The sequence below is a fragment of the Trachypithecus francoisi genome, unplaced genomic scaffold (genome assembly GCF_009764315.1).
Source record: "Trachypithecus francoisi isolate TF-2019V2 unplaced genomic scaffold, Tfra_2.0 Lachesis_group3, whole genome shotgun sequence".
NCBI lineage: Eukaryota > Metazoa > Chordata > Mammalia > Primates > Cercopithecidae > Trachypithecus > Trachypithecus francoisi.
The window spans coordinates 30,922,308-30,943,308 of record NW_022681468.1 but is presented as its reverse complement, the minus strand read 5'-3'; the positions used below and the strand labels follow the sequence as shown (position 1 = coordinate 30,943,308).

The 21,001-nt window shown below is 46.6% G+C and overlaps 1 long non-coding RNA gene across 1 annotated transcript; it reads right to left on the bottom strand.

Moving 5' to 3' along the window:
* Positions 1 to 359: 359 nt before the first annotated feature.
* LOC117071156 lies at positions 360 to 10,094 on the bottom strand. Its single transcript, XR_004432168.1, has 3 exons — positions 9,875 to 10,094; positions 3,822 to 4,080; positions 360 to 1,045 (listed from the first exon to the last, which is right to left on the bottom strand). It is a non-coding gene; the product is annotated as an uncharacterized LOC117071156 (long non-coding RNA).
* Positions 10,095 to 21,001: the final 10,907 nt, after the last annotated feature.

Genomic DNA, 21,001 nt, shown 5'->3' with positions numbered 1-21,001 from the left:
TAAGAAAGCTCCCCTTCCATTGTTGTGGCAAGATGGCTGCCACAGCTCTTGGCTCATATTTCAGCCACAGGGCTGCTCCAGGGAACAGGAGGCTTCTATCCCAATGGTACCAGGAAAAGTTCTAAGGCCAATTCTCATTGGCACAGACTTGGTCAAGTGCTCATCACTGAACCAATCACTGAGATTCTACTGGGCCTGATTTGGCTAAGGCATCCTCCCACCTCAGAGGAAAAGTAGAGTCACCTAATCAGACCACATTGACCAAGACGGGGGCAGTGGTCCCCCACGGAAAAGCCAAGGCATTGTCATAGAAAGAGGACAGGATGCAGGACAAGGAAAACAAGAAATATTCATTCCAGCTACTTTCCAAGTGCATCATGCTGATCCACACTTAGTCCTAAGAGGTAGGTTTTATTATTTTCATTTTATTATTTCCTTGAAGCGGGCAATAAAGAAATGGTGTCTCAAGGAGGGCATGTCAAGTCAAGTAGCTGGTAAGTTGAGATCTCAATTTGAGTACTGATATGACTGCAAAACTCACATCCTTTCCTCCACTATACTGTCTCTCTCAGCGTCTTCCATGAAGGGATTCAGCTGCTGGCATCCTCAACAACTGGCACAGCTGCAGGAAATCACAAGAGCTCCATCCGTTATCAGTTAGAGGCTGATTATAGTTGGTTGTGCCTTGGACATGCTGCAGGATGTGTTAAGCTTCAGGGGCTGAGGCTAGGGAGGCAGGTAAGGCTCAGGCTTGAGGGCAGAGGCTGTGTCAACAGGGATTCTGGGAGGAGGCAGCAAAGGGCACGGGAGGAAGAAATGGAGATGGATGTAGAGATAGCAGTTCGGTAGATGTAGCAGGTAGAGTTTACTTTCCCACTGCATAGCCTGGGTGTATGTGGCTCTCCTGGGGGACTCTCTTGCTATCTCCCATTTCTCCCTTCCAAGACTGGAGTTTCACTGTATGAGTGAAGGCAGGTCCACCTGGCTCCTTCCAATCTTCTCTTTGTTCCTCTTCTTTGCAGATATCTTTCCAGACTTCCAAACACTAAAAACATTAAATTCAGAGATGGCTCAGCTCATTGTAGTAGAGTGGAGTGACTAAGAGAACAGCCTGGAGGTGGTCTGCCTAGCTGTCCACTTGGCTGCTGTGTGGCCTTGGGCAGTTATTTAACCTCTCTGGTCTTCGGTTTCTTTATGTGTAAGATGGAGCTAAACAGAGATTGACCTCATAGAACTGAGATAGTCTACCAAAAGGTGTCAGGACAGTGCCCTACACACTGTATATGCTCAAAAATAAAAATGTCAGGCATTATTGATTGACTCAAGGCTGAAGAGCCTGGCTGGACAAGGGCTGCCCAGCTCAGAGCAAAGACACTGGTGAACAGAGGTGAGCTCACTTTTTGTTTGGGGATGTTCCATATGCTCGATTGCGAGAGATGATATTGAGGGTGAGTTTCTGGGGCCGGTAGGTCAAGGGTTACTTCTGAGTTTGCTTTCCTTGAAGCGGGCTTAGAAAAGGCTTCTCAGAAGAAGTGAGTCATAGGAATGATTTTAAGAAAGGGAAATTGCTGATTAATAGGGTGGCATGAAACTTCAAAAGCTGACCTCCATAAAAATTTAACTAGTAAAAATGGAGTAGTTTTACATCCCTTTATATTAATTGAGGGCTTCTTTGGCATAGAAATCTACATCCATTGATAACCCCAAATGCACCTTTGATTTCAGAATGCATTTATATATATTTTTTGGCAGTAGATTTACTTCCTAACCATATAGCTTAAATTAATATGGAAATTAACCCTGAAACCCCAGACCATTTCAAAGCACTGGATTTTACAGACCTCAATCTAGTTTAAAATAAACGTTGAAAATGTGAACTGCATTAAAAAGAAGCTGATAGTATTAATTTAATTTCATCTCCATTAAAATATACAGGAATGATTTATTGAGTTTTTAAAAGAAAAAAAGCATAGGCTCTGTTATGGGCAGGTGCCACTTATAGATACAGGTTATTTGAATAAAAATAATGCTTTTGTCAGATGCTAGCTTACTGCTGGATCCCAACTGGGAATAAAGTTCTGTGGGTTTCACTGTAATGATAATCTCTATGAACACATGTCTTTATGCAGAAACATTTCATACCTTTAGCAAGATAGTTCTACCTACCAGGTTTTCTCACGTTCCAGATTTAGGGATGTGGGGAAGTGTCACATAGTAAGCTTCAAACCATTTTTACTATGGATATGAATTTGTTCACTCACAAATAATTGTTGCATAGCCACTCTGTGCCATGTACTGCATTACGTGTTTAATGAAAATATTGGGTTAAGAGAGCAGACAGTCCCTGCCTTTGTAGTTAGTTAGTAGCCTAGTGAGTGAGAGAGACACAAAATAAATGACCCCAAGTGGATATATAGTAATCACTTGAGGCCAGGCCCAGAGGCTCATGCCTGTAATTCCAGCACTTTGGGAGGGTGAGGTGGGTGGATCATGAGGTCAGGAGATCGAGACCCGCCTGGCCAACATGGTGAAACCCCATCTCTACTAAAAATAAAAAAATTAGGCCGGGCGTGGTGGCTCAAGCCTGTAATCCCAGCACTTTGGGAGGCCGAGACGGGCGGATCACGAGGTCAGGAGATTGAGACCATCCTGGCTAACACTGTGAAACCCCGTATCTACTAAAAAATACAAAAAGCTAGCCGGTGGCGGGCGCCTGTAGTCCCAGCTACTCCGGAGGCTGAGGCAGGAGAATGGCATAAACCCGGGAGGTGGAGCTTGCAGTGAGCTGAGATCCGGTCACTGCACTCCAGCCCGGGTGACAGAGCGAGACTCCGTCTCAAATAAATAAATAAATAAATAAATAAATAAATTAGCTGGGCATGGTGGCGGACGCCTGAGGCAGAAGCGGGAGTCTGAGGCAGGAGAATCGCTTGAACCTGGGATGTAGAGGTTGCAGTGAGCCAAGATTGTGCCACTGCATTCCACTCTGGTGACAGAGTGAGACTCTGTTGCCAAAAAAAAAAGAAAAAAAAAAATCACTTGGGCCAGGAGCTCACGCCCATAATCCCAACACTTTAGGAAGCTAAGGCAAGAAGATCACTTGAACCCAGTAGTTCAAAACCAGCCTGGGCAACATAGTGAGACCTTGTCTCTACAAAAAAAAAAATCCCAAAATTAGCCTGGCCTGGTGGCATGCACCTGTAGTCCCAGCTGCTTGGGAGGCTGAGGATCGCCTGTACCCTGGAAGTCAAGCTGCAGTGAGCTGCGATTGCCTCACTGCACTCCAGCCTGGGCAACAGAGCGAGACCCTGTCTCAAAAAAAAAAAAAAAAAATCACTTGGGATAACTACTTGAGAGAGAATACGGGAGGGGACATTTAAGGGTCTGGGGAGGCCTCTCCAAGGAACTGACATAGAGCCTGAGATACAAAGAAAGGTGAGGACTTTACCTATTCACTTTTACACAAAGGTAATGCATAGGCACCCCCACGTCACTTTACATATGTCTGTCACTTTGTGCAAACAGCACACAGTTTGCAAGAATCTTTATCATACCATGTGGCTTGCTCAGGTTAGGGGGTTGAATGTAGGGACTTTTGGCACTTACTTTGTATACCCTCTCCCCAACATCCCTCCCACCCCCTGAACTGGTAGATGAAGAAGCCACAGAGGCTGTGCCCTGGTCCTGGTCACACACCTGGTTAAGTAGCACAGCTGGGATCTGAAGGTCTCTGCCTTAATGCTTGTGTTTTTTCTTATCCTACACTACAAGGCCTCTTAGAAAAGAGCTCTCCTCCCCCCAACCCCAGCAACCGCCCTTACATTCCAAGGGCTTCATCGAGTGCTTCTCTGCAGGCAGTTGGAATTTCAGCTGCCTTCTTCAGTTTAGGCCAAAACAAATAGGTCTTTCTCTTTCCCGGAGGGATGCGCTGGACCAGAAGACCTGAGTTAGTTTTTTCGCCCTTTGGGGCTGCCTCTGTGGTGCGTGGTCCTGACAGATGGACAGCTTAAATGGAACAACTGTAACCAAAGCCCGGGAGTTCCTGTGGTTTCTTTAGTCCCTTTCTTCTCAGCTAGAAACCTGCAGAGATAACTCTATCAATTCTATCCCTAGGTGGGGACGGGTGACAAAGCTGGAAGCTGAGGATAACTGGATTTGCTGGGGGCAGAGAGCAGGTCTGGGGAGTGCCAGGTGTCACCTGTAGGGCTGCCACACCTTGGCGGGGATCGGGGGTAGGGGGACATGGAGAGACGGGTGGCATTCTAAACCCCAGAGAAGAGCAGCTTCCAGCCTTTATTCAGTTTTTCTTTTTAACTGACATAAAAGAAAAAGTTCAGGTATAATTATGTACAGTCAAATGCACAGATCTTAGGTTCAGCACAATGGATTGTAGCAATGTATACGCCTATGAAATTGCCACCCAACAAGACACGGGACATTTTCATAGCTCCAGAAAGTTCTTTTTGTTCCCGTTTCTAATCATTCCCCTGCCTCCACTGCACTGAGACAATGCTCATTGTGTTCTGACTTCTACCATCCTAGGTTAGCTTTGTCTGGTCTTAGATTCTACGTAAATGGAATCATACACTATTTACGTTTTGGGTCTGGCTTCTATCACTCACCTAATGTTTATGGGAGTCATCCAATTTGTTGCATGTGTCCAGTAGTTTGTTCTTTTTATTGTTGAATGGAATTCCATTGTATGGATACACCACCATTTCCTTATCCAGTTTTAGTTGGTGAACATTTGGGTAGTTTCTGGTTTGGGGCTGCTACAAACATTTGTTTTGGAGTCCTTTATAGACATGTGTTTTCCACTTATCTTGGGAAATACCTAGGAGTGCAATTGTTGGGTCATAGAGAAGTAGAGAAGTTGCGTTTTATGTGCCTTCATTCTAGCTTATATCAGAAAGAGGAGCAGCAGAGAGATGGAGCCTCATCTGAGCGTGGCTTTGCTGTCTTATAAGTCTCAGTGGCATCCAGTGGTGTCTGATGGGCCGATTTGGAGTCATATTCCTGCCTACTTTTGGAATGAGCAGGAAGGGTCAAAAATTGACTCTTTAACTTCCTTAATGATGACCAAGTGCTCCCTTTCCCTAAGATGTCACCCCATGGGGGATTCCCCATGATGGTGGGCAGATACTCTCTAGCCCCAAGAAGGCATCAGTGGGATTTCCCATATTGGGATGGTAACAGGAAGGGGATTATATGTTGGAGAGTCAACGAAGTGACAATCCCACTACTTAAGTCAGTTTTGAGGAATGAAAGATGTCTAACTTACTGACTGGAGACCTCATCACTTTGTAAACCTAGCCTCAAAAATGCAGGAGCCTATTAAGCCAAGTCTTCTCTCAAGGTGATAGAGGGACAAAGACTCTCAGAGCAGGGCACAATGCCTCAGCCTCTTCCACTCTGATATTTGGAAAAATAGCATTCACTGTTATTTTTTAAAAAAATGCAGAATCACCCAAAGGGATACCATTTGAGTTGTGGGAGAGCTGCCTGCCGACTTCACAAAGATATATTCCTCTCATTAACGACTGTTAGTGTAGCATCGTGCAACGCTCCTGAGAAACTGCAGAAATAGTAATGACCATGTGGCAGCCAACGCCGACTGGAAGATGCTCCTGGGGAGAGATCTTTGGATTTACAGGATCCAGAGAGATCTTTGGAGAGAAGTTTGGATTTACAGCATCAGCATGGAGGAGTTGCAAGCACTGGTGTTGACAGCCGCACTGGCACCTGATACTAAATGTGGGAAAGGGATGGCGTTCCAGAAATAAAGCAAAAACACCAGGCAATGGATGCATAGTGACTGAGTTTTGGGAGAGGCATAAATGCCAAGGAGAATGGGTTGTGGGTTTTATGTCGGGGTGAGGCTATGGTGGGGTGGAAGAATGAGTGCTGGGTGAGTGAGTATCATTGTATCAGATCCTGGAGAAGGGTCAGCCTTGCGTGGCATGGAGAGGCAGGTGCTCATGTGGTTGGGCATTACGCCTGGCACAACACCTATGTCAACCCATTTAACCTTCACAACAACTGGGCGTAGTAGGTATTGTTGTTTCCATGACACACATTTGAAGAAACTGAGGTTCAGAGAGGCCCTGTAATTGTACTGTGGTCTGATTCAGATGTGGGGTTTATGGCTAGAAGTTCTAAAGGAAGCCTTAAAACACTGCTGCACCTTTTAGATCTGGATTTGGAGGAAGGGAAGGTTATTCTAAAATGCAGTGGCAGAGAGAGGACAAGAGACTGTCATCACCTCTGCATCTGGATGACTCTTTATGGTCATTAGCATCTCCCAGGGCCCTCAGCGAGTAGGTTCTCAAGGCAGGTCTTCCCTAATGGCAAGAGGTGGCATGAAGCCTCCTCCACCACATACTGGCTGCTCCTGTACAGGTGGTCCGGCTGCTGCTGGCTAAGGACAGGCAGAGGAGGGAGGATGGAGGAAAGGTGAGGGCTGGTAGGTGCTCAAGCCACCCAGGCCAAACAGTGGCAGCAGGAGCAGCAGAGAGGCCTGCATTTCGGTGGTGCCCCAGGCTGCACTTCTATTTTCACTTTAGGGGCTGTGAGCAGAGAAGATCCTTCCACCTCACTCTTCCCATTTTACATGTGCCCTGAAGAAACATCCTACCCAGAGGCTAGAATATCTCCAACTATCTAGAAGATGGCCATAATTATTTGGTTAATAGCCACCTCCACCATTGAACTTCTGCAACTTACCTCTGATGAAGCTGCTCCAATAATCGTTCATTTCTTCACCCATTCTTTTGCTCCACCAGTATTTACTAAGCAGCTGCTATGCCATGTGCCAGACACTGTGCTGCTCCTGTAGTATGTTAGGCAGACACAGTCCCTGCCCTCAAGAAGCTTACAGTCTGGTGGAAAGACAGACAGTTCTCTTCTGCAGCTCCCTCTCTGCCCCTGCCCCAGCACCCATGCTGGTCTCTCCCAGAGCTTACATTCCCCAGGTCCTCCCTGCAGGCCAGACACTATGATGCCAAATGCGGGCTGCTCATCAAAGACTCCATTGAGAGTTGGTCGCTGTGTGGGGAAAGCAGCAGTGTTGGCCCTGAACCTGACCTGAGGAGGCACGGCTACTGTCAGTTCTGTTTTGACAGCCCTTGACCGCAGGTGTCTGTCATCTCCCCCATTCTATCCCCTCCAACCACCCCAACGTTTTCTGCCAGCCTCAAAGTGTCACTTTCATTTGGAAGGCACAGAGGAAGCTAGGTGGTGAGAGGAACCTGTCATCACTCTGCTTGTTGACCAGGGTGGGGGCCAGAGGACAAGTGGCATCTGTGCTGGGACATCCTAGGAGACTGAAGCTGCTGCTGAAAGCAGCTGGGACCCCAGGTGCCTCTGCTGCAGTCCCTCTTCTCCCTGCCTGTGCCTTTAAAGAGGGTAGTTTTCTTCCATGGACCCATCATTGGTGTTCAACTTCTCAGTGTCTCACTTGGTGGAAACCATAATATTTCCCTAGGTAGGGGTAGAGTGAGGAGTGGAAGGGAATGTCCTAGCTAAGGGTTTGAACTGCTGGAGACTGACTTTAAGGGATGAGGAAGGGAGTGAACAAAAGGTAGTGAGTTGAGGCTCTGGGGTCAGACCAGGGCTGAAATCCTAACTATGACCCAGTAATTAACTGCTAGGTGTATACCAAAGAGAAATGAAAACTTCTGTCCACACAAAGACATGTATGCAAATGTTGATGGCAGCATTATTCATAATAGCCAAAAAGTGGAAATAACCCAAATGTCCATCAGCTGATGAATGCATAAATACAATGTGGTATGTCCATACAATGGACTACTATGTACCCATAAACAGGCATGAAGTACGGATACCCGCTACAACATGGATGAACTTCAAAACTTTATGAACTAAGTGAAAGGAGTCAGATGCAAACCATGCAGATACATGTTGCATGCTTCCATTTGTATAAGATATCCAAAAAGGCAAATCTGTAGATATATTTATTAGTCCATTCTTAAATTGCTATAAAGAAATATCCGAGACTGTGTAATTTATAAAGAAAAGACGTTTAATTGGTTCACGGCTCTGCAGGCTGTATAGGAAGTGTAGTGACTTCTGGGAAGGCCTCAGGAAACTTTCAGTCATGGTTGAAGGCAAAGGCGAAGCAGGAGGAAGAGCCAGAGAAGGGGCAGGTGCCACAAACTTTTAAATGACCAGATCTCATAACAACTCATTCGCTATCAAGAGAACAGCACCCAAGGGAAATTCACCCCCATGATCCAATCACCTCCCATCAGACCCCACTTCCAACGCTGGGGATTACAATTCAACATGAAATTTCGACAGGACACAGATCCAAACCATATCAATACAGAAAGTAGATTAGTGGCTGCCTGGGGCTAAAGAAGGAGGACAAGGAGAGATTACAATTGGACAGAAGATGATCTTTTTAAGAGGATGGGACTGTTCTAGAACTGGATGGTGGCAAGGGTTGCACAGCTTTGTAAACTCACTAAAAATCACTAGAATACATTTACAATGGCTACATTTTATGATGTGTAAATTATACCTCAATAAAGCTATTTTTAAAATCTCAATTATACCACCCGCTGGCAGACTTTGGGAAGTCACTTAACTATTGAGTCTGTTTCTTCATCTATAAAATGGGGAGGATGACACCTACTTCACAGGCTCACTGTGAGAATTAGGGGCCTGATTCACAGGGAGCACTCAAGAAATGTAAATGGTAGCAGCTGGCAGTCGTTACTGCTACTCCTGTCTTTTTGTTTTTGTTTTTGTGGTAGTAGAAGTGTCTTGATTTAGAAAGAGAGCAGAGGGCTGGACGCGGTGGCTCAAGCCTGTAATCCCAGCACTTTGGGAGGCTGAGGCGGGTGGATCACCTAAGGTCAGGAGTTTGAAACTGGCTTGGCTAACTGGTGAAACCTCGTCTCTACTAAAAACACAAAAATTAGTTGGGTGTGGTGGTGAGTGCCTGTAATCCCAGTTAGTAGAGAGGCTGAGGCAGGAGAATCACTTGAACCAGGGAGGCTGAGGATGCAGTGAGCCGAGATTATGCCATTGCACTCTACAAAGCAAGACTCCATCAGGAAAGAAAGAAAGAAGGAAAGAAAGAAAGGAAGGAAGAAAGGAAGAAAGAAAAAGAGAGGGAGAGAGAGATACCAAGAGATATGAAGCATCTTAGCCAGCAGGAAAATTACAGGGTTTGAGGATTTTTGAGACGTTAACTTCACTCCTTGTACCAGTTGCATGGTTTTATTCTGTTGTTTGTTTTTTTGAGACAGTCTTGCCCTGTTGCGCAGGTGGGAGTGCAGTGGCACAATCTCGGCTCACTGCAACCTCCACCTCCTGGATTCAAGCGATTCTGGTGCCTCAGCCTCCCGAGTAGCTGGGACCATAGGCAAGCACCACCATGGTGAGTGACTAATTTTTGTATTTTTAAATAGAGATGGAGGTCTCACTACGTTGCTCAGGTTGGTCTCAAACTCCTGAGCTCAAGCCATCCTCCCGCCTTGGCCTCCCAAAGTGCTGAGATTACAGGCATAAGCCACCACCTCTGGCCCAGGTTCATGTTTTTAATGGTCTGCCTCCACAATCCATTCCTGAATGTTCTCTCTGAATGCCAAGGATTCTGGTTAAAACAAACAAACAAAACTCCCCGCCAGTCAGAGGCATAATGGAGACGTGGGGCTTCTACAGATATTTACAGCCAAGAGGGGTTGAATTATGCTGGAGAGAAAGTGAGGGAAAACTTAGGGTCCACGTGGTGCCCAGTGCCCCTACTTTCTTTCTTCTTATTCCAGCTCTTCATTTTTATTCCCCAATCCTGAAATGTAGTTGGGATTTACTATGAGCCAGCGGGGGCTGAAAGGGTCCGGTTTACCTCTGGGCCCTGCGTTCCTCTGGACGAGCTTCATTCCCAGGAAACTGCTCCCCTCCTGGAGACAACAGGGTTTTCAGCAGCCCCAGGTCCGCGTCCATTCAGCCTAACAACCCCACGGGAAATGTAAATGGTAGCAGTTGGCGGTCTTTACAAATAGTTTCAACAAAATCCGCAGGGTTCATTCTCTTTAAGTTCCTGAGACCTCACACTCCGCCTGCACTGATCCTTGTGGCCTAGAGAACACAGCAAGCTGATTGGCCAGACCTGGTCACATGTCCCAGCGGGAGGGGAGGGGAGACGTGAGGGGGACGTGGGGGGACGTGGGGGGGACAGGGTTGGGGGGGTCAGCCCCACTTTACCAACATTGGTAGAAAAGAGGAGATCTCTTAAGGAAAATTAGAGCTTCTTACCAGAGGAAGAGAGAATAACCGTCTGGCAGATAAATCCCAGATGTCCACTCTAACCGTCCACCTTGGAACCTCCACCTTCCTGTGCTCGCCTTGGAGGGATTCTGGGACTGTTGTTGGAGGAACACCTCTGTTTTCTAGAGGTCCCACAGCGGTCCTTCTGTTCATGCGGAGTACGGGCCAGCAGCTTCATTTTCCTAAGCGAATGTTAATTCCGTTTCTCCTCTGGCTCGTTTTCAAAGTCATGTTTCCACACTTAATGAAAACACGATATCAGTATTACAAATTCTTGCTAAGGAATATAACCCCAAAGATTTAACTGACCAACTCATAAGAATTTTTATTTCAAAAAGTAATTCACATGGAGGACAGTACGGAGCGTTTACACAAGGATAGTTCCCCTGGATATTCCAGCGTGCACCCGAGGCCAAGCAGGAACCACCGAAAGCCGTGTACTCTCACTATACAGTTTTGCTCCCCTAGACAACTATTTTGGGAATATGCCCTTGGCTTTTATGGAGATACGCTATACAAAGCAGTTGTATTGGTTAGAATTTTCCAGGCCATGATGCGACAACAAATAAACCTTCAATCTCAGGGGTTAAACACAGTTGGCTTAAACACAGAGGTTTAAGTTAAACACAAGGGTTAAACACAGGTTGATTTCGTGTTCACCTCACAGTGCAATGTGAGTCTGTGGGGGGTCTCCTCCGGAAGAGACCCAGAGACCCAGTCTGTTCCCTGCTGGCACACAGCTGTCTCGGAGTGTTTTTCTTTCATTCCTGAGAATGACAGGGATTTGAGGGCAAATGAGCAAAATTCCTTGGTACACCCCATTCATGGGGATTCAGCAACATGATCCCAACCTCAGGATCCCAACCCAAGGGAGCCTGAGAATTGTGTTCTCCTGAGTGCCTAAGAGGAGAGAACAGGATGGCAGACTCACAGTGTTGGCTCTGCCACATTGGTTGTAGGAAATACACAAGCATGTTTATTATCTGAAGCCTGTTGAGACGCAGGATCAACTGTGGCAAACTGAAATACACGCATTTATTGTCATCCCTTCCCCACAGCAGCTAAAGTATGATAAATGGATTTTCAAAAGGCACAGGCCCATAAGGATAAAGAAAATGAAAAGAAGACGATAGCAATTAAGTATTAGAAATGAAAAGGAAGTGATAGCAATTAAATATTGGAAGTTGGAAACCAAATAAACAAGTGTTGCTGACCTGGCCAACCAAGGAAAGCTAAAGCTGAAATCTGGAGTGGGGTGGAGGTAGGGGTGTGAGGGAGTGATAGAGGAAGCCCAAAGCAGGTTACAGGAGGTTCTGGGACCCCAGCAAAGCTGAGATATTAGAGGCACCAGGTCCCTTGAAAATGAGAGGATAGGCACGGTGGCTCAGGCCTATAATCCCAGCACTTTGGGAGACTGAGGTGGGCGAATCATTTGAGCCCAGGAGTTTGAGACCAGCCTGGGCAACATCACAAAACCCCATCTCTACAAAAATACAAAAATTAGCTGGATGTGGAGGCACATGCCTGTAGTCCCAGCTACTCAGGGAGCTGAGGGAGAAGGATCGCTTGTGCCTGGAAAGCGTAGGTTGCCGTGAGCTGAGATAGTGCCACTGCACTCCAGCGAGACCTTATCTCAAAGAAGAGAAGAAAAGAGAATAAGTGAAGCGAAGAGAAGAGAAATAAGCTAGATGGGACTAAAATAAAAAGGACAGGTTTAAATTCAGAAAAGTAGCTGTTAGAAGCCCTATACCCTCATTCCTCCCTCTCCACAACTCAGGCTACCGATTTCCCCTCCTCTACCACAGAGAAAAGGAAGAGGTTTATTTTCTGGAGAAACTGAGCCAGAAAGGCTATGGACTCTTGATTCTAGACACGGCTGAAGGAAGGGATTCCATGTTGAAAATAGGAGCATTAAGTGAGTTCCTACACTGAAAATCAGTTCCTTTATTCCTTTCCCCACTTGGCTCCTGGAGCTCCAGCAGTTAGATTTATGTAAGTCAAGTTGGAGAATGAAGACTCCTCCCTGAGGAAACCAGTGAAACCAAAAGACCTACAAGAAATTGGGACTTGCCTTATCTATGGTGCCCACTTGATGAGACCTCGGAGAAATTTCTGACCTTAGTTGGGCTTCTGTGGAACAGCTGAGCTTAGGAACATTGTGAATCTTGTAAGGAAGGGAATTTCCTTCTTTGCTTTGTTTCTGGGAAACATAACTCCAAATTCTCTGCCCACCTCGAGCAGTTATATGGGAATTCACTTATGTATTTCTGGGCACTCAATGTATTCCTGACTTTCCTATGCTACCTCATTTGAGTTTCATCCTGATTCCCATCCATTGATCCACCCACTCACTCACTCACTCATTCAACAAACATAAGTGGATTGAGTATGGTGCCAGACAATAGGCTCAGTGTTGGGGACCAGGGACTAATGCTCATGGACCTTAAACACACTGCCGCTGTAGGCAATACAAATTTTCTCAATACAAATTGTGTTGAGAAATTGCAATTTCTTTGAGAAATCCATTTTGGAAGCATGTGTGGGTGACGATTGTCATAAATAACTACATATACAAAGACTAGAGCTGATCTAATATTCCTAGAACAGAGAACAGAGGCACTGAAATGTTTTCTGCAGCAGCAAAGGAGGGACTTAGTTTAATGGGTGCATGCTAGCGTCTCCAAACCAGTGGTAAAACCCCAGTGTTGTCTACTGCATCTGCCACCATGGGTGGTTAGGCATGGAGGGGGGATTGGGTGGGGGAGGATCCTGGGAAATTGTACCTTCTCATGGAGGGACCTCAGCCCTGAAGGAATTGAAATAAGAGAGAGACAAAGAAATGAGCTCCTACTCTTGTCTCTCAGATGTCGCTCTAAAGCATCTTTACTCTGGATTATGCTCCTCAGTGCCTGAGTCACCCTGCAAGGCCACGGCATTACAGAAAATCACCAGCAGTTTCAGAAACACCAGTGTGAGTCCAGTTAGTGCTTCTCTCTGATCTTTAGTATATGTGCTGCTGAAGCGAGCCCATCCCTGATCTTTAAAATGATCTCAGATCTCTAATATGAAGGGGGGTCTCAATGCCTAGATCTGCCCACCATCACCCCTCGCTGGCTGGGAGAGGCTAGGGTGTGCAGAATACAGGTGACCTGCCCCTGGGAGGTCCATGCTCCATGGTCCAGATGGGGCTGAGGATACTTCATTCCAGGGCAATGTTAGCAGGACGGCAGCCCACGCGTTGGCTTCAGTATGGCATTCTGCGTTAAGGCATGTGCACGCACATGCTCACATGTGTGCACATGCTTACAGGGAAGCTAATAGAGATCTACAGCCCTCGTTACCATTTGCTTTCATAAATAAATATATTAAATTGGGAAGCCAGATTTATTTCTGGCAACAACTTCCAGGCAACACCTCCCCCTCGTATTCGCAGTTCCTGAAGCGAGCCCAGCCTCTCCCACCCCACCCCCAGGCGTGACTTTCTCTCTTCAAATTTTATTTTTAATTTGTTGTGATGAATGAGTGACACCTCTGACAGCCGATTCGCAGAGATTAATAGAAACGACACAATATTTACGTCGGCGCTACGAACAATTATCCTGCCATCTATCTCTGAGATTATCTTCCTGATTGAAAACTACTCATCCGTGTAATCGGAATTATTTGGAATTAGAAGGGAATTTATAGCCCCCCTAGAGCACGCTCTCTCCCCTTGAGTCTACACCTCGGTCTCCATCTTTCTCTTGTCTCTCCTCTGGGCCTCTGGCTTTCTCTTCCATCCTGGTGATGCGCAGAGAAAAATATTTTCCTCCTGGAGGGGACCACTGGTCACTCAGGACAGTGGGCATCTCTTTAGGGTGGCCTGGGAGTCCATGATATGGATCTAGAAATAGTGGTTTGTGGGAAGGAGGATCTTAGTGGTGTCATAAGAATTAGGGGTCAGCGAGGCCAGCTCTTGAGCTCAAGATAGATGAATATGATCTGAAGAAAAGGGTTTAATACAAAGGTGGAGAAGAAAGGTGACTTTGGAAAGCACTTGGTGTAAGACTGTGACAACTGTAAGAAATCTAAAGGAGCAGGATGGGATTCCAATGATGGTGTTGAGGTTGCTCTATTTCTGTTAAGACTGTCTTAGTTGGCTCAGGCTGCCATAATAAATACTATAGACTAGGGGCTTAAATACATTTCTCTACAGTGCTGGAGGCTGGGAGTCGGAGATCAGAGTGCTAGCATGGTTAGGTTCTGGGGAGGCCTCCTCCTCCTGGCTTGCACATGGCTGCTCTCTCATGTCCTCACTTGGTGGGGGAGGGGAGAGGGAGAGAGAAACAGAGAGACACACAGAGAGAGACACAGAGAGAGAAAAGCAGAGGGAGAGGGGGGTGGAGAGAGAGAGGGAGACAGAAAGAGAGTGACAGAGAGAGAGAGGAAGAGAGAGAGTCAGAGAGACACACAGAGAGAGAGGGAGAGAGAGGGAGTGAGACAGACAGAGAGAAATAGACAGAGACAGAGAGACAGACACAGACAAAGAGAGATAAAGAGACACACAGAGAGACAGAGAGAGACACAGAGAGAGGCAGAGACAGGGGGGAGTGGAGAGAGAGAGAGAGGGACAGAGAGAGAGGATGAGAGAGAGACAGAGAGACAAAGAGAGAGGGAGAGGGAGGGAGACAGAGAGAGAAAGAGAGACAGAGAGAGGAAGAGGACAGAGAGAGAAAGAGAAAGGCAGAGAGAGAGGGAGAGAGAGATAAGGAGAGGGAAAGAGACAGAGAGAGAGTAAGAGAAAGAGACAGACAGGAGAGGGAGACAGAGAGAGAGTGAGACAGACAGAAAGAGAGAGAGAAGGTACACATACCCACACACATGCACAGAGAGAGAGAGACAGAGAGAGAGATCTTGTATCTCTTCTTCTAAGGGCACTAATCCCATCAGGAAGGCTCCACCCTCGTGACTTACTGACTTTCCAAAGACACCAGTTCCAAATATCATCCTTCTGGAGCTTAGGGGTCCAACACAAGAATTCTGGGGGGACAAACATGCAGTCTATCGCAGACATAATGATGCGAAAAGCTGGAGAGGGTGAGTCAGACAGGTTGGAGGCTGGACCCCATTAAGGCTCACATTTGGGTTGTAATGATGGGGAGGGGAGGCTGAGCAACAGCGTGTGCCGCTCTGGAGAAGCCTGAGAGCCTGTTTCTCACACCAGGGAGGCTGAAGGGTGAGGATCAGAGTGAGAATGAATGGAGATGCTAGGAGTACACGCTCTATTTTCTGTTCTCTGCCTCATCCCTGCCTGTTAGCCTGGTGGATTCAAGGTTGGGCTCTGAGTCAGACAGACCTCAATTGATTCCCTGTTCTGCCACTCCAAAGCTGTGTGATCCCAGGCAAGTTTCTTAACCTCTCTGAGCTTCGTTTTTTTTGTCAGTAAATTGCAATTTATAACCCTCCTTGTTGGAGTGTGCACAATCTGTGTATTGAGGGTGGCAATAGTACCTACTTTACAAGGATGTGTGTGGATTAAATGAGATCGTGTGACTAGGGTACTTTGTGCAGCTCCTTCTACATAGGAGGGACTCAATATACATAGATGCTACAGATGAGATCAACCCAAACCCTGGGCCCTTTAGGAGACAAAGGCCTGGACTCCTGGAACAGCCCTGGCCTGCCAGATTCCTTTCCCCACCTTTCGCATCACACATCCTCACGACCTGTCCGCCTGCATCGCCTCCCGCTTCCAGCTCCCCTTCCCCCTCTCTCTTTGTGGTACTGGAATATTTTCTGCAGTAGCAAACCAGTCTGGGACTTAGTTTAGTGGGTGTGTGCCAGGATCTCAAAATCATCTTTATTATTTCTCCCCTCCTGTAAAGACTCGTAATTGAGGATGGACTGAACACATCCTCTTCCTTGGCATGTTCCAAGTTCTTTACCTGAATTTGTGTATTTAACCCACACACTATCTCTGGAGACTAATTGCTATTAAGTATTAACATTCCCATTTTACAGATGGGGAAACTGAGGCACTGGGAGGTGAGATAACTTGCCAAAGTCACATGATTGGTGTGGTTGTCAGCCTCTAAGCTGCCCTTAAGATCCTTGCCTCTGGTATTCACATCCATATACAGTTCCTGCTTCCTGTGTGTGGGCTGTGCCTAGTGACTTGCTTCTAATGGATAGAATAGATCAAAGTGTGGCATGTCACTTCTGAGATTAGGGCAAAAGCCCGTGACATTTGTCTCGCTCATACTCTCTCTCCCTAGCTCCTTTAGGTTGTTTGCTCTGATGAAGGGACCTGCCATATCAGTTGTCCTCCGGAGAGGCCTCAAGAAACTGAAGGCAGCCTGCCATCAACAGCCCATGAGGGACTGAATCCTACCACCAACCATGTGAGTGAGTTTGGAAGTCTGAGATGACTGCAACCCTGGGCCATACCTTGGCTGTAGCCTTGTGAGAGATGCTAAGCCAGAGGACCTAGCTCAGCTAGTCCCAGATTCCCAGAGCCACAGGGCCCTAGGGTTTGGGTTGATCTCATCTGCAGCATCTATTGCAGTATATTGAGACCCTCCTATGCAGAGGGAACTTCACAAAGTACCCTACTCGCACGATCTCATTGAATCCACACACATCCTTGTAAAGTAGGTGCTATGGCTACCCTCAATACACAGACTCTGCACACTCCAACAAGGGGTCTTGTCTTAAGCCGCTGGGTTTGGGATAATTTCTTACGCAGCAATAGATAATCAGTGCAACAGGTAATAGCCCAGCCAGGATTTAGACCTAGGCAGTTGGACTCCAGTGCTGGTGCTCTTGGTCATGTTGCTGTATGGTGGATGGGGAGGCCTTTGGGATTGAGCCACTCAGGTTCCCAGGTCGTATTTGAGAGGGACAAGTGAGCTTGCATGGCTTTTCCAGACAGATTCAAGCTGAGATTAAAGAAAGTAGTGTCTTGGTCAGGAGAGTTTTTGTTGTTGTTGTTATTTGTTTTTTTTTTTTTTTTGAGGTGGAGTCTCCCTCTGTTGCCCGGGCTGGAGTGCAGTGGCGCAATCTCGACTCACTGCAACCTCCGCCTCCCAGGTTCAAGCAATTCTTCTGCCTCAGCCTCCCGAGTAGCTGGGATTATAAGTGCCCACCACCATACCTGGATTATTTATTTATTTATTTATTTATTTATTTATTTATTTATTTAAGTAGAGATGAGGTTTCACCATGTTGGCCAGGCTGGTCTCAAACTCCTAACCTCCAGGGATCCAAGTGATCCACCCACCTTGGCCTCCCAAAGTGCTGGGATTACAGGCCTTGGTCAATAGAGATTAGCAAATACCATTTGGAAAATGTCACTTCTCCTTTGAGATTAACTTAGCCCTGTCCAAGAGAAACATGAGTATGTTATTTGGGTCTAGAGGAGCTTTATTCTGTAGGTGGCTGGTAGGTGGAGAGAGAGCTCTTCTTTTGTAGGAAATGTGGTGTCATCAGGGGAGTCTTGGGCCCAGAATAGATAACAGTAATCCCCAATAGTGTTCTCAAGAAATGCTTCCAAGTCAAGGCAGCCTCACGTGGTATATAACATGGCCCTGCCTCAGGGGCTGGAAGGACTTCATCTCCAACAGGGTCATAATCTTTGTGCTATCACTAACATTGGAAACAAATGGGACCAATCTGGATTTATTCATATGCTCTTTAAACAGTGGAATTCTGCTATGGCTCTCCAGGAAATGGGGACATCATAAATTTGTCATTAGGACATTATTCCTCCTTTTTAATAAAGAACTTTCTTTAGTTTCTCAAGAATTGGCCAACTCTCTCAGAGGAAGACTGTGGAACCCTTAGAATTCAGTGGAGTTCAGGGCCCATCCTCGAATAATGAGGGAAATCAACATTCAGGCCAATGTAGTGCATTTGTTATAAGGGCAGGACCCACGTGGGGCAACAAAGAAGACAAATGTTATGTTCAAATCGTAGAAAGCACCATCTGGGTAGAAGGGCAAGATGCCTTGATACTTGAGAAAATATTACCACTTTCAAGCTGGGTTTAGACTGCGTTATCTGCCTCCTACAATTAATATCTTTGGGGGAGCTTTGTGCCTCCTTTAAAAGGCCGGTAGATGAAGTAGTTGGCCTCCCTGTGGCTTATGCAGATTTAGCTACTGAAGGGTAGCTAGATCTGGAAGGATCCACATCTACCACAGGGCCCAGTCTCTTTTACTTCCCAGCTGTCCTTTAAAAGTTGGTGAATTTTTTTTTTTTTTTTTTTTGAGACAGGGTCTCACTCTCTTGCCCAGGTTTGAGTGCAGTGGTATAATCATAGCTCACCATAGCCTCCAGTTCCTGGGCTTTAGCCTCCTAAGTAGCTGGATCTACAGGTGCACACCACCATGCCCAGCTAATTAAATTTTTTTTTTCTAGAGGTAGGGTCTCACTATGTTGCCTAGGTTGGTCTCAAATTCCTGGGCTCAAGTGATCCTCCTGCCTTAGCCTGCAGAGTAGCTGGGACTACAGACATGTACCACCACATTCAAGGAAGTTGGGTGGATTTGAGTATTACTGACCATCTGGTCAGGGCCTGATCTTTTGCTCTGTAATGATTGGCTCAGACTAGGGGCATTGCCTGGGCACGGGAAGGATGCAGTCAGAGAGAAAGAACTCTTACTGCATTGGAGGTGTTTCCCAAGTGAGGTGGAGAACATTTCTGAGAAATAGTCTGAGAAGGAAGAGACCCAGGGACTTCAAAGGGAAGAACATTCACTTTCAGCCCCTTATACTGCAATTTCATTTAAAAATTGTCCGACCCCTGACTAAACACAATTTCCCAGACCTGGACTTAGGAGATAGAAAGGAGAAGCTGGTAAGGCAAGGGTTAGACTGTCCAAGGCATTGTATCACCAGCTCCATTGTTGTCTGGTTGCAAGCAACAGAAACTGACTGCGCTGACTTAAGTAAAACCGGAATGTATTGGAAGGATGGCAGAGCTCACAGAAAGGGCCAAGCCTCAAGCCTTATAAAGGAGCCAAGGCAGCTGAAGATGTGGGGATGCTTGGCTGTTTTCAGCCTTTGAGTATCCAACTTTACACTCACCACCTAAGGAGAGATTGACCCAGGATAAGTCATGTGATTAGTGGTACCTCCAAGGTTGCAAGTAATGGGTGTGGGACCGCTCGCCAGAGCAAAACTGGAGAGAAGTTCTCAGACAAAGGGTATGCTGGACAAACAATAACAATAGAATATCTACCAATTACAATCAATCTCTCTCTCAGCGAAATCTTCACATTTGTCTAAAAAGTTAATATCAGGCAAAGACAGCTTTCTTTCCATTGATCCTAAGCTCATCCGACAGAAATGAGACCATCATTCCTTCATCGTGGATAAGCCTCTTTTCCTTCTCAGTCTCCCGTCAGCACCCAAGACCCCATTCCAACTGCCGGTGTCCGATGTGTGTCCTGGAGACATAGGCAGCACCCCGGGAGAAGCTGCCAGGGAGGAGGAGCACGCGGAATTGTGTGTACACTTGCCCCTTTCTTAGGAGCTTCCCTGGATGCAAATAGATGATTCTACAGAGGACCAGGGCAGGGCCCAGGGACAGCAGCTGAACCTTATTTAAAAGCGACAGTGAGATGTCTGTATTTGTTTGGGAGTGTGACATGCCGGGGCAGGGGGCACTGTGGTGAGGTGTCTGCTATTCTGATGGGGCCTGGGAGCGGAACAGACCAGGCCATTGGTGCCTCACGTGCTACAAGCCTAGGAGTGTGAACTTGCCTAGCCTCAGGCAGTGCCTGGTGCTGGAGGAGCCAACTCGAAGTGCGTCCTGGGAGAGCAACCTCTTCATAAGAGCAGCCGTAGGGGGCATGCAGAAAGTCATCAGGGTAACCGGCCTTAATAAAGGTAGAAGATGAGATTGGAGAGGGGTGGGTGGGAGCAGGGGGGAGTCAGAAGGAAGGAAATGATTGCAGGAGAAACAGATGCAATTGAGCAAGACTCCTGGAGATGGATTTCCCTGCCTTGGTCCAAACTCAAATCCCTGTGCTCAGATTAATTAGCAAGGAAATATTTTCCTGTCTGCAGAACAAGGCTGCTGGATTGCCAGTGGGACAGGAGGGTGGGCAGTCTATCAAATAACTACTAATTAGGTTACTTCCCACTGCTGTTGACATGCTGGGGACATGTTCCTGGGCCAAAATAAAAGGGGGAGGAGGGGAAAAGAACAGAGGCAGAGATAGAGGAATAGACCAGGATCCTCTCTTTTCATTTTAGAAAATCGTTAGCTGGGATTGGGGAAGAACAACTGGATCCAAACGGGAAGACAACAGAAGAGAAGCAATGTGCTGGTTGGCAGACAGCCCAGGGCCGAGACCTGTATTTGTGCTTGTATTTTATTGTTTTCTACAAATAATAGGAAAACATGAGCAGTGGTGGGACAGGTGCAGGTGGGGTAGGCATTTGGATGATGCTAATAATGATGGTGGGTGTTCATTGAGTGTTTACTTTCTGCCAGGCTCTTCCTAAGCACTTCATTGATCCATTCGCTCAACAAGCATGGGACAGGAGGTTAGGTGATTCACACACATTTGCATCATTTATTCTCACAACTATGGGGAAGGCCATTGAGGCTTTTTTATAGATAAATAACTTGGGGCTCAGAGAGGTTTTGTAACTTGCCCATGGTCACACAGCAGGTAAGAATTGGCAGAACTGAGTTTTGAACCAAGGTCTGCCTGAC